This window comes from Meles meles, chromosome X (genome assembly GCF_922984935.1).
Source record: "Meles meles chromosome X, mMelMel3.1 paternal haplotype, whole genome shotgun sequence".
Taxonomy (NCBI): Eukaryota; Metazoa; Chordata; class Mammalia; order Carnivora; family Mustelidae; genus Meles; species Meles meles.
Window position 1 is genome coordinate 69,971,211 of NC_060087.1, and position 12,928 is coordinate 69,984,138.

The following is a 12,928-nucleotide window of genomic DNA, read 5'->3' on the forward strand; positions in this document are numbered from 1 at the left end:
AACACAGATGCAAAAATTCTCACCATAATACTAGCCAATAGGATTCAACAGTACATTAAAAGGATTATTCACCACATTTATTCCAGGGCTGCAATGTTGTTTCAATATCTGCAAATCAATCCATGTGATACAACACATTAATAAAAGAAAGTACAAGAGGGGCGCCTGGGTGGCTCAGTGGTTTAAGCCGCTGCCTTCGGCTCAGGTCATGATCTCAGGGTCCTGGGATCGAGTCCCACGTCTGGCTCTCTGCTCTGGAGGGAGCCTGCTTCCCTCTCTCTCTCTGTCTGCCTGCCTCTCTATCTACTTGTGATCTCTCTCTGTCAAATAAATAAATAAAATTAAAAAAAAAAAAGAAAGTACAAGAACTATATGATACTCTCAATAGATGCTGAATAAGCATTTGACAAAGTGCAGCATCCCTTCCTGATTAAAACTCTTCAAAGTGTAGGGATAGAGGGCACATATCTCAATATTATCAAAGCCATCTATGAAAAACCCACCACAAATATCATTCTCAATGGAGAAAAACTGAAAGCTTTTCCGTTAAGGTCAGGAACACGGCAGGAATTTCCATTATCACCACTGCTATTCAACATAGTACTAGAAGTCCTAGCCTCAGCAATCAGACAACAAAAGGAAATTAAAGGCATCCAAATCGGCAAAGAAGAAGTCAAACTATCACTCTTCGCAGATGATTTGATACTACATGTGGAAAACCCAAAAGACTCCACTCCAAAACTGCTAGAACTTGTACAGGAATTCAGTAAAGTGTCAGAATATAAAATCAGTGCACAGAAATCAGTTGTATTTCTATACACCAACAAGACAGGAGAAAGAGAAGTTAAGGAGTCAATCCCATTTACAATTGCACCCAAAACCATACGATACCTAGGAATAAACCTACACAAAGAGGCAAAGAATCTACACTCAGAAAACGATAAAGTACTCATGAAAGAAATTGAGGAAGACACAAGGAAATGGAAAAAAAGTTCCATGCTCCTGGATTGGAAGAACAAATATTGTGAAAATGTCTATGCTACCTAAAGCCATCTACACATTTAATGCAATCCCTATCAAAATACCATCCATTTTTTTTTCAAATACATGGAACAAATAATCCTAAAATTTATATGGAACCAGAAAATACCTCCAATAACCAAAGGAATATTGAAAAAGAAAGCCAAAGATGGTGGCCTCACCATTCCGGACTTGAAGCTCTAATACAAAGCTGTCATCATCAAGACAGCATGGTACAGGCACAAAAACAGTCACATAGATCAATGGAACAAAATAGAGAGCCCAGAAATAGACCTTCAATTCTATGGTCAACTAATCTTTGACAAAGCAGGAAAGAATGTCCAATGGAAATAAAGACAGTCTGTTCAACAAATGGTGTTGGGAAAATTGGACAGCCACATGCAGAAAAATGAAATTGGACCACTTCCTTATACTACACACAAAAATAGACTCAAAATGGATGAAGGACCTCAATGTGAGAAAGGAACCCATCAAAATCCTTGAGGAGAACACAGGCAGCAACGTCTTTGACCTCAGCCTCAGCAACTTCTTCCTAGGGACATCACCAAAGGCAAGGGAAGCAAGGGAAAAAATGAACTATTGGGATTTCATCAAGATCAAAAGCTTTTGCACAGCAAAGGAAACAGTTAACAAAACCAAAAGACAACTGACAGAATGGGAGAAGATATTTGCAAACGACATATCAGATAAAGGGCTAGTATCCAAAATCTGTAAAGAGCTTAGCAAACTCAACACCCAACGAACAAATAACCCAACCAAGAAATGGGCAGAAGACATGAACAGACATTACTGCAAAGAAGACATCCAGATGGCCAACAGACACATGAAAAAGTGCTCCACATCACTCGGCATCAGAGTAATAAAAATCAAAGCCACAATGAGATACCACCTCACAACAGTCAGAATGTCTAAAGTTAACAGGTCAGAAAATGACAGATGCTGGTGAGGATGTGGAGAAAAGGGAACCCCCCTACACTGTTGGTGGGAATGCAAGCTGGAGTAATCACTCTGGGAAACAGCATGAAGTTCCTCAAAAAGTTGAAAATAGAGCTACACTATGACCCAGCAATTGCACTACTGGGTATTTAACCTAAAGATACAAATGTAGTGATCCGAAGGGGCACGTGTACCCGAATGTTTATAGCAGCAATGTCTACAATAGCCAGACTATGGAAAGAACCTAGATGTCCATCAACAGATGAATGGATCAAGAAGAAGTGGTATATATACACAATGGAATACTATGCAGCCATCAAAAGAAATGAAGTCTTGCCATTTGCGACAACATGGATGGAACTAGAGGGTATTATGCTTAGCGAAATAAGTCAATCAGAGAAAGACAACTATCATATGCTCTCCCTGATATGAGGAAGTGGAGATGCAGCGTGGCAGTTTGTGGAGTAGGAAAAGAATAAATGAAACAAGATGGGATTGGGAGGGAGACTAATCATAAGTGACTCTTAATCTCACAACACAAACTGAGGGTTGCTGGGGGGTGGGGTCCAGGAGAGGTTGGTGGTGTTATGGACATTGCGGAGGGGATGTGCTATGGTGAGTGCTGTGAAGTGTGTAAACCTGGCGATTCACAGACCTGTACCCCTGGGGATAAAAATACATTATATGTTTATAAAAAAAATGGAAGGGGAGGCGAACCATAAGAGACTATGGACTCTGAAAAACAACCTGAGGGTTTTGAAGGGTTGGGGGTGGGAGGTTGGGGGAACAGGTGGTGGGTAATAGGGAGGGCACGTATTGCATGGAGCACTGGGTGTTGTGCAAAAACAATGAATACTGTTACGCTGAAAAAATAAAAAAATTTAAAAAATACATTATATGGTTATAAAAAAATAAAAAATTAAAAAATAAAAATTAAAAAATGAAAAGAACCCACTAACATAGGCTTAATATGTTCAATAAATATTAGCTCTAGTTTAAAAAATAAAAGATTAAAACTTTCTGTTCTTTCAAAAAAGCCTAGATACATAGAAAACATTTAACGTTTAGGCAGCCAACATATAATTTCTCAGATTACAAAAAACAAACAAACAAACAAACAAACAAAAACCAAAAAAAAAAAAAAACCCTCAACACAAAACTACGCCATCTATAACTTTTCTGTTTTCCAAAAAAATCAAAGCAAAACCACTCAAGTGAGACATTTTAATTTCAGATATTTGTTGCTTTCTCTATGGAAATTAGCCTGAATGAAATTGATCTTTTTATTTGTTCAGCTCTTATTTTTTTTAAGATTTTATTTATTTATTTGACAGAGAGAGATCACAAGTAGATAGAGAGGCAGGCAGAGAGAGAGAGAGGGAAGCAGGCTCCCCACTGAGCAGAGAGCCCGATGTGGGACTCGATCCCAGGACCCTGAGATCATGACCCGAGCCGAAGGCAGCAGCTTAACCCACTGAGCCACCCAGGCGCCCCATTGTTCAGCTCTTATTTTTTCATTAAGTTATTACTTATTTTAATTATTTAGCATACAGTCTAGCATTACTTTCAGGTGTGCAAAATAGTGATTCAACACTTAAATACAACACCTGGTGCTTATCACAACAAGTGGACTACTTAGTCCCCATCAACCATTTCACCCATCCCACCACCTACCACCACTCTGAAAAAGATAAGTTTATTCCCTATAGTTAAGAGTCTGGGGGCACCTGGGTGGCTCAGTGGATTAAAGTCTCTGCCTTTGGCTCAGGTCATGATCCTAGGGTCCTGGGATCAAGCCCCACATCAGGCTCTCTACTCAGCAAGGAGCCTGCTTCCCTTCCTCTCTCTCTACCTGCTTGTGATCTCTGTCTGTCAAATAAATAAATAAAAATCTTTACCAAAAAAAGAGTCTGTTCCCTTATATACCTCTCTCTCTTTTTTCCCCTTTGCTTATTTGTTTTGTATCTAAAATTCCACGTATGTGTACAATCATATGGTATTTGTCATTCTCTAAATGACTTATTTCACTTAGCATACTAATATCTAGCTTCAGCCATGTTTTTGCAAATGGCAAGATTTCATTCTTGTTTATAGCTGAGTAATATACCACTGTGTGTGTGTGTATCTGTATGTATATACAACATTTTCTTTATCCATTCATCAGTGGATAGACATTCGAGTTGCATTCATAACTTGGATTTTGTAGATAATGCTCCTATAAACATTAGGGTGCATGTGCCCTCTCAATTAGTGTTTTTGTACCCTAATACATAGTAAATACATGGGTAAATACCTAGTAATACAGTTGCTAAATAGTAGGGTAGAGCTCTATTTTTAATTTTTTAGAGAACCTCCATAATGTTTTCCAGAGTGGCTGCATCAGTTTGTATTCTAACCAACACTGCACTAGGTTTCCATTTTCTCCACACCTTTACCAACACTTCCTTTTTCCAGGAAAAACACCCAGTGTTGTTGATTTTCGCCATTCTGACTGGTGTAAGGTAATATATAATCATGGTTTTGGTTTGTATTTCCCCAATGATGATTGATATTGAACATTGTTTCATATGTCTATTGGCCATCTGTGTGTCTTTTTTGGAAAAATTTCTATATATATCTTCTTACCAATTTTTCACTGAGTTATTTGTGGGGTTTTTTTGGGGGTTGAATTTTGTAAGTTATTTTTATATTTTTGATATTAACCCTTATAAGATATGTCATTTTTTAATATTTTATTTATTTGACAGAGAGAAATCTCAACTAGGCAGAGAGGCAGGCTGAGAGAGAGGAGGAAGCAGGATCCCCACGGAGCAGAGAGCCCGATGTGGGGCTCGATCCCAGGACCCTGGGATCATGACCTGAGCCGAAGGCAGAGGCTTTAATCCACTGAGCCACCCAGGTGCCCCTCAGATATGTCATTTACAAATATCTTCTCCCATTCCATAGGTTGCCTTTTAGGTTGATTGTTTCCTTTGCTATGCAGAAACATTTTATTTTGAAGTCCCAATCATTTATTTTTGTTTTTTTTTTCCCTTACATCATGAGTAATATTTAGTAAGAATTTGCTAAAGCTGATATCAGAGAAGATACTGCCTATGTTCCCCCCAGGATTTTGATGGATTCAGGTCTGATGTTAAGGTTTTCAATTCATTTTGAATTTATATTTTTCTTTTGTGTAAGAAAGGGGTCAAGTGTCATTGTTTTGCATATTACTGTCTGGTTTTCCCAACACCATTTGTTGAAGTAACTGGTTTGTTTCTCCAGTTGGATATTCCTTACTGCATTTTCAAAGATTAATTGAACATATATTTATTGGCTCATTTCTGGAATTTTTATTCTACTACATTGATGGATATGGCAATATGTGACATTATAATACTGTTTTGATCACTACAGCTTTGTGATATAACCTGATGTCTAAAATTGTGATGAATCCAGCTTTGCTGTTCTTTTTCAGAATTCCTTTGATTGTTTGGGGTCTTCTATGGTTCCACACGTTTTAGTATTGTTTGTCTAGTTCGGTGAAAAATGCTGTTGGTATTTTGATAGGGATTGCATTAACCGTGTGTGTTCCTTTGGGAAAGATGGACATTTGAGCAGTACTTGTCCTTCCAAACCATAAGCATAAAATAACTTTCCATTCCTTTGTGTCCTCTTCTGTTTTTCATCAGTGATTTATAGTTAAGGCACAGGTCTTTTACCAAATTCATTAGGTTTATTCCTAGGTATGTTATGGTTTTTGCTGCAATTGTAAATGGGACTCACTCCTCAATTTCTGTTTCTGATGTTTCATTATTTGTGTATAAAAATGCAACAAATTTATGCACATTGATTTTTTTTTGTCCTGCAACTCTACTGAGTTTGTTTATTTGTTCTAGGAGTTTTTGCTGGAGTCTTTTGGATTTTATTTTTAAATTACTTTTCATGTATTTTTTTTCTATATTATGTTCAGGTAGCCACTGTATAGCACATCATTAGTTATTTTTAAAATTTTTATTTATTTTATTTTATTTTTTTTTGCTGTTTGAGATTTCATTTATTTATGTATTTATTTATTTATTATTTTTTTCCCATTTTATTTATTTTTTCAGCGTAACAGTATTCATTCTTTTTGCACAACACCCAGTGCTCCATGCAAAACGTGCCCTCCCCATTACCCACCACCTGTTCCCCCAACCTCCCACCCCTGACCCTTCAAAACCCTCAGGTTGTTTTTCAGAGTCCATAGAAATTTTTATTTATTTTTTAAATTTCTTTTCAGTGTTCTAGAATTCATTGTTTGTGCACAACACCAAGTGCTCCATGCACTGCATGCCCTCCGTAATACCCACCACCAGGTTCACCCAACCTCCCACTCCCGTCCCCTCCAAAACCCTCAGTTTGTTTCTCAGAGTCCACAGTCTCTCATGGTTCATTTTCCAATCCAATTTCCCCCAACTCCCTTCTCCTCTCCAGCTCCCCATGTCCTCCATGTTATTCTGTATGCTCCACAAATAAGCAACACAATATGATAATTGACTCTCTGATTGACATATTTCACTCAGCATAATCTCCTTCAGTCCCATTCATGTTGAGACAAAGTTGAATATTAATCCTTTCTGGTGTAGGCCTAATACTCCATAGTATATATGGACCATATCTTCTTTATCCATCCTTCCATTGGTTCTTTAAACTGTTTGGTGACTGTGGCCATTGCTGCTAGGAACATTGGGGTACAGATGGACCTTCTCTTCACTGCATCTGTATCTTTGGTGTAAGTACCCAGTAGTATAATTTTAGGGTCATAGGGAAGCTCTATTTTTAATTTCTTAAGGAGTCTCCACACTGTTTTCCAAAGTGGCTGCACCATCTTGCATTCTCACCAACAGTGTAAGAGGGTTCCCCTTTCTCCACATCTTCCTCAACACATGTTGTTTACAGTCTTGTTAATTTTGGCTTTGATTTGAATCTCCCTGATGACTAGTGACAATAAACATTTTTTCCTGTGTCTGTTAGCCATTTGTATGTCTTCTTTGGAGAAGTGTCTGTTCATGTCTTCTGCCCATTCTTTATGTAATTATCTGTTTTTTATGTGTTGGGTTTGAGGAGTTCTTTACAGATCTTGGATATCAGTCTTTTGTCTGTACTGTCATTTGCTATTGTCTTCTCCCATTCCGTGGGTTGCCTCTTTGTTTTGTTGATTGTTTCCTTTGCTGTGCAGAAGCTTTTGATCTTGATGAAGTCCCAAAAGTTCATTTTCACTTTTGTTTCCTTTGTCTTTGGAGACATATCTTGAAAGAAGTTGCTGTGGCCAATGCACCGCCTATATTCTCCTCTAGAATTCTGATGGATTCCTGCCTCATTTTGAGGTCTTTTATCCATTTCAAGTTTATATGTGTTATTGATGTAAGAGAACGGTCGAGTTTTATTCTTCTACACATAGCTGTCCAATTTTCCCAGCACCGTCTATTGAATAGACTATCTTTTTTCCACTGTATATTTTTCCATGCTTTGTAGAAGATCATTCGACCATAAAGTTAAGGGTCGATATCTGGACTTTCTACTCTGTTCCACTGGTCTATGTGTCTGTTTATGCGCCAATACCATGCTGTCTTGTAATCACAACTTTGTAGTAAAGCTTGAAATAAGGCAATGTGATGCCCTGAGTTTTGTTTTGCTTTTTCAATATTTCCTTAGCAATTCGAGGTCTCTTCCATACAAATTTTAGGATTGTTTGTTCCAGCTCTTTGAAAAATGCTGGTGGAGTTTTGATTGGGATGGCATTGAAAGCATAGATTGCTCTAGCCAGTATAGACATTTTAACAATGTTTATTGTTTCAATCCATGAGCATGGAATGGTCTTCCATGTTTTTGTGTCTTCTTCAATTTCTTTCATGAGTGTTCTGTAGTTCCTCGAGTACAGATCCTTTACAACTTTGGTTAGGTTTATTCCGAGTTATCTTATGGTTCTTGGTGCTATAGTAAATAGAATCGATTCTTTCATTTCCCTTTCTATATTATCATTGTTAGTGTATAAGAAAGCAACTGATATTTTAAAAAAAGTAAGAAAGCAACTGATTTCTGTACATTGATTTTGTATCCTGCCACATTACTCAATAGCTGTATGTGAGTTATACTTGTTTGGTTGTGGGGTTTTTTGGGTTTTCTTTATAAAGCATCATGTCTTCTGTGAAGAGAGAGTTTGATTTTTTCATTGTCAATTTGAATACCTTTTATTTCTCCTTGTTGTCTGATTGCTGTTGCTAGGACTTCTAATACTATGTTGAACAAGAATGGTGGGAAAGGGCATCCTTGTCGTGTTCCTGATCTCAGATGGAAGGCTGTCAGCTTTTCCCCATTGAGGATGATATTCACTGTGGGGTTTTCATAGATAGATTTTATGAAGTTGAGGAATGTTCCCTCCATCCCTACACTTTGAAGCATTTTAATCAGGAATGGATGCTGTATCTTGTCAAATGTTTTTTTCTGCATCCATTGAGAGGACCATGTGGCTCCTTCTCTCTTCTCTTATTGATTTGTTCTATCACATTGATTGATTTGCAAATGTTGAACCACGCTTGCATGACAGGGATAAATCTCACCTGGTCATAGTAGATAACTTCTTAATGTATTGTTGGACCCTATTAGCTAGGATCTTGTTTAGAATCTTAGCATCCAGATTCATCAGGGATATTGGTCTGAAATTCTCCTTTTTGGTGCATTCTTTACCTGGTTTGGGGATGAGGGTAATGCTGGCTTCAAAATAACAGTCTGGAAGTTTTCCCTCTGCATCTATTTTTGAAACAGTTTCAGGAGAATAGGTATTATTTCTTCTTTCAAAGTTTGGTAGAATTCCACAGGGAATCCATCAGGTCCTGGGCTCAATGTTTTTTTGGGAGGTTTTTGATCACTATTTCAATCTTTTCACTAGATATTGGTGTATTCACGTTTTCAATTTCTTCCTGATTCAGTTTTGGAAGTTTATAAGTTTCCAGAATGCATCCATTTTGTCTAAGTTGCTTAACGTATTGATATATATCTGTTAATAATCATTTCTGATGATTGTTTCTATTTCCTTGGTGTTAACTATGATCTCTCCCTTTTCCTTCATAATTTTATTAATTTGGGTCCTCTCTCTTCTTTTGGATTAGTTTTGTTAGTGGTTTTTTGATCTTATTGATTCTCTCTCAAAAAAAAAAAAACATTTTCCAGTTTCATTGATGAGTTCTACTGTATCTCTCGTTTCTATCTCATTGATCTCTGCTCTACTATTGGTTATTTCTCTTCATGTGTCTGGGTTGGCTTAATTTGTTGTAGATTTTCCAGTTCTTTAGGGTGTAAAGAGAACTGGTATATTCTGTATTTTTCAATTTTTTTTGAGGGAGGCTTGGATGGCTATGTATTTCCCCCTTAAGACTGCCTTTGCTCTATCCCATAGGTATTGGACCAAAGTATCTTCATTCTCATTGGTTTCTGTGAATTCTTTAATTTCTTCTTTGATTTCATGGTTGATCCAAAAATTCTTAAGCAAGATGGTCTTTAGCTTTCAGGTGTTTGGATTCTTTCTGAACTTTTTCTTGTGGTTGAGTTCCAGTTTCAAAGTCTGAGAATATGCAGGGAATAATCTCAATCTTTTGATATCAGTTGAGCCTTGATTTGTGATCCAGCTTGTGGTCTATTCTGGAGGAAGTTCCATTTGCACTTGAGAAGAATGAGTATACTGTTTCTTGAGGGTGCAATATTATGTAATTGTTTGTGAGGTCTATCTGGTGCAATATGTCATTCAATGCTCTTATTTCTTTATTGATTTTCTGCTTGGATGACCTGTCTATAACTCAGAATGGCTTGATAAGATCCCCTATTATCAATGTATTCATATCAATATGACTTTATTTTGATTAACAGTTGGCTAATGTATTTGGCTGCTCCCATTTTGGGGGCATAAATATTTGAAATGGTTAGATCTTCTTGTTGGATAAACCCTTTGAGAATGATGTAGTGTCCTTCTTTATCTCTGACTATGGTCTCTCGTTTAAAATCTAATTTATCTCATATGAGAATTGTTACCCCAGTTTTCTTTTGAGGTCCATTGACATGAAAGATGCTTCCCCATCCCTTTATTTTCAGTCTAGATGTATCCTTAGATTACAAATAGGTTTCCTGTAGATAACATATGGAAGGGTCCTGCTGTTTTATCCAATCTGCCACCCTGTGCCACTTTATGGGAGCATTTAGACCATTCACATTGAGAGTGATTATTGAGAGATACATTTTTATTGACATCATGTTGCCTGTGAAATAGCTGTTTCTATAGATGGTCTATGTAAATTTCTGTTCTATGATACTCTTGGTTCTTTTTTCTTTTATGGAACCCTCCCTTAATATTTATTGTAGTGCCAGCTTTGTGGTCACATACTCTTGAGTTTTGCTAGTCTTGGAAGCTCTTTATTTCTCCATCCATTTTTAATGTCAATATTGCTGGATAAAGTATTCTTGGCTGCATGTTCTTTTCATTTAGTGCCCTGAATACATCTTTCCACCTTCTTCTTGCTTACCAGGTTTGTGTTTACAGGTCTGATGGTGTTCTGATGGGCTTTCTCTGTACATAAGTAATCTCTTTCCCCTAGCTGCTTTCAAGAGCTCCTGTCTAAAATTATGACTCATCAGGTTCACAATCAGGTATTTCAAGATCTTTCTAGAATCTATGATTTTGGGGGGAGAGATTTCTGCATCTAGGACAGGAACGCTGGTTCCATTCCCCAGATTGAGTGCTCGCTTCGGCAGCACATATACCATTTCCCAGATTGGGAAAATTTTCATGGAGAATTTGTTCAACTATATTCTCTAGTCTTCTTTCATTCTCCTCTACCTCATGGACTCCAATCATTCTGACATTGGAACGTTTCATGGTGTCATTTATTTCCCTAATTCTGTTTTCATGGCTTATAAGCTGTTTGTTTCAGGCCTCCTCCTGATCCTTTTTCTCTATCAGTTTGTCCTCTACATCACTAATTCTATCTTCTACCTCAGTTACTCTAGCTGTTAGAGAATTTAGATTAGATTGGAACTCATTGATAGCATTCTTAGCTTCTTATCTGGTGACCTTCACTTATTCCCTAATCAATTCCATGCTGTCATTAATGGTTTTCTCCAACATAGCCATTGCCTGGATAATTGTTAGCCTGAATTCCCTTTCCAACATACTGTTTATGTCCATAGCCAATAAATATGATGGAGAGGGCACAGTCTCTGAATTTTTCCTCTGTTAGGCATTGCTCCTTCTAGTCATTTTGATGAGAGATGGCTGTGGGCATGTGTAGCATGATCAGGCAACCGTGATCCAAGCAAGGTGCACCCTGGAACACTTCTGAGCAATCTGGGGTCCCCACCAAAAAGAAAGAAAAAAGAAAAAGAGAGAAAGAAAGAGAAAGACAGGAGGGGAAAAAAAAAGAGAGAAGACCCAGTCAGAATGGGTCCCAAAGGTAAGATTTATAAAGTATAGAAACAAAACTGACAAACTAAAAGACCGAGAAAATTAAATGACAAGAAAAAAAAAAAAGAACCCAGCCAAAATGAACCCGCCTTATAAGATTTATACTACCAGAATAAAAACAAATACACAGAAACACTGACAGAAGAAAAAGATGGGGGTGTGGTTATAAATCCTTGGTGTGGGTAAAGAAGTTTATCTTGATTTTTCCTGGGTGTAACTTGATATCTTTGTTCAAGGACTCAACCTTCCTAAGATAAAGGGGGATTAAAACTGGTTTATATATAGGGGTAGTATTGATTGGGGATAAAGGATTACTGTAAGGTTTTATAGGCGAGGTAAACATGACACCAGGCAAGGTAGGCACAAGGCAAGGTTTATTAAAGGCACTCTCTGGCGAAGTTTCAGTGCTCAGGAGAAGGGGAGCCAGGAAAGTCGCACAGGGAGGAAGTGGGCACCCTCGGGCGACATTCCACGACTCTAGAAAGGGGAGTCGGGGAAGTCACGCCGGGAGGGGGTCGAGTGGGGCTTTTATCTGGGTTAAGACAGGGAACAGTTTCACAGCCATATAAGGTATGGTATTCGGGGATTGGAGGGTTGGGGGAGTCCTGATGTTCCGGTTTCTTGCATAGGTATCAGGTTACTTGTGGAGATGTGACCTGGGCATACATCCTTATGGCGAGAGAGTCAAGGGTTAGGAAGGGGGGTGGGGCTAGAAGACGGTGGCCCAGCAGTCATTTCTATTGTTTCTCCTGCATTCCTGAAGCCACCGACCCAACAATTACCTTGAACTTTATCTCGATATGAATATTTAAAAAAAAAAGAAAAGAAAAAGAAAAACACAGGTATATGTATGAAAAAAGTTCAAGTAAAAAGGTTATTATGGAATTTGTTGTATTGAACCTCTCATTTTGATGGTAAATAGATTAAAAGTATAAAAAATTAAAAAAGAATGAGAATAGTGGAAACTAATTAAAAATAAAAGTTGTATCTATGAAGTATGCAGGTTTTAGGGCAATACCAAGAGCTTAATATCTTATTTTTCCCTGATATTGGGGTTTTATCATTCTATGGGGAACCTGTGGTCATTGTCCTCTTGTTTTTTTAGGCTGGCTTTCTTGGTCTGGCAAGACATACAGGGCACTAAATGAAAAAAAATATGCATCCAAGAACACTTTAACCATCAAGGCTGACATTCAAAATTGGTGGATAGATAAATAGCTTCCAAGGCCAGCAAGATATAAGGGTATGTTACCACCAAACTGGCACTACAAGATATATAAAGGGGGATTCTATAAAAGAAAAAAGAACCTAAGAATGACATAGAACAGAATTTTACAGACAATCTATAGAAACAAGGACTTCACAGGCAACATGCTGTCAATAAAAACTTATCTGTCAATAATCACTCTCAACGGGAATGGCTTAAGTGCTCCCATAAAAGGGCTCAGGGTTGAAGGCTGGATGAAAGGACAGGAACCA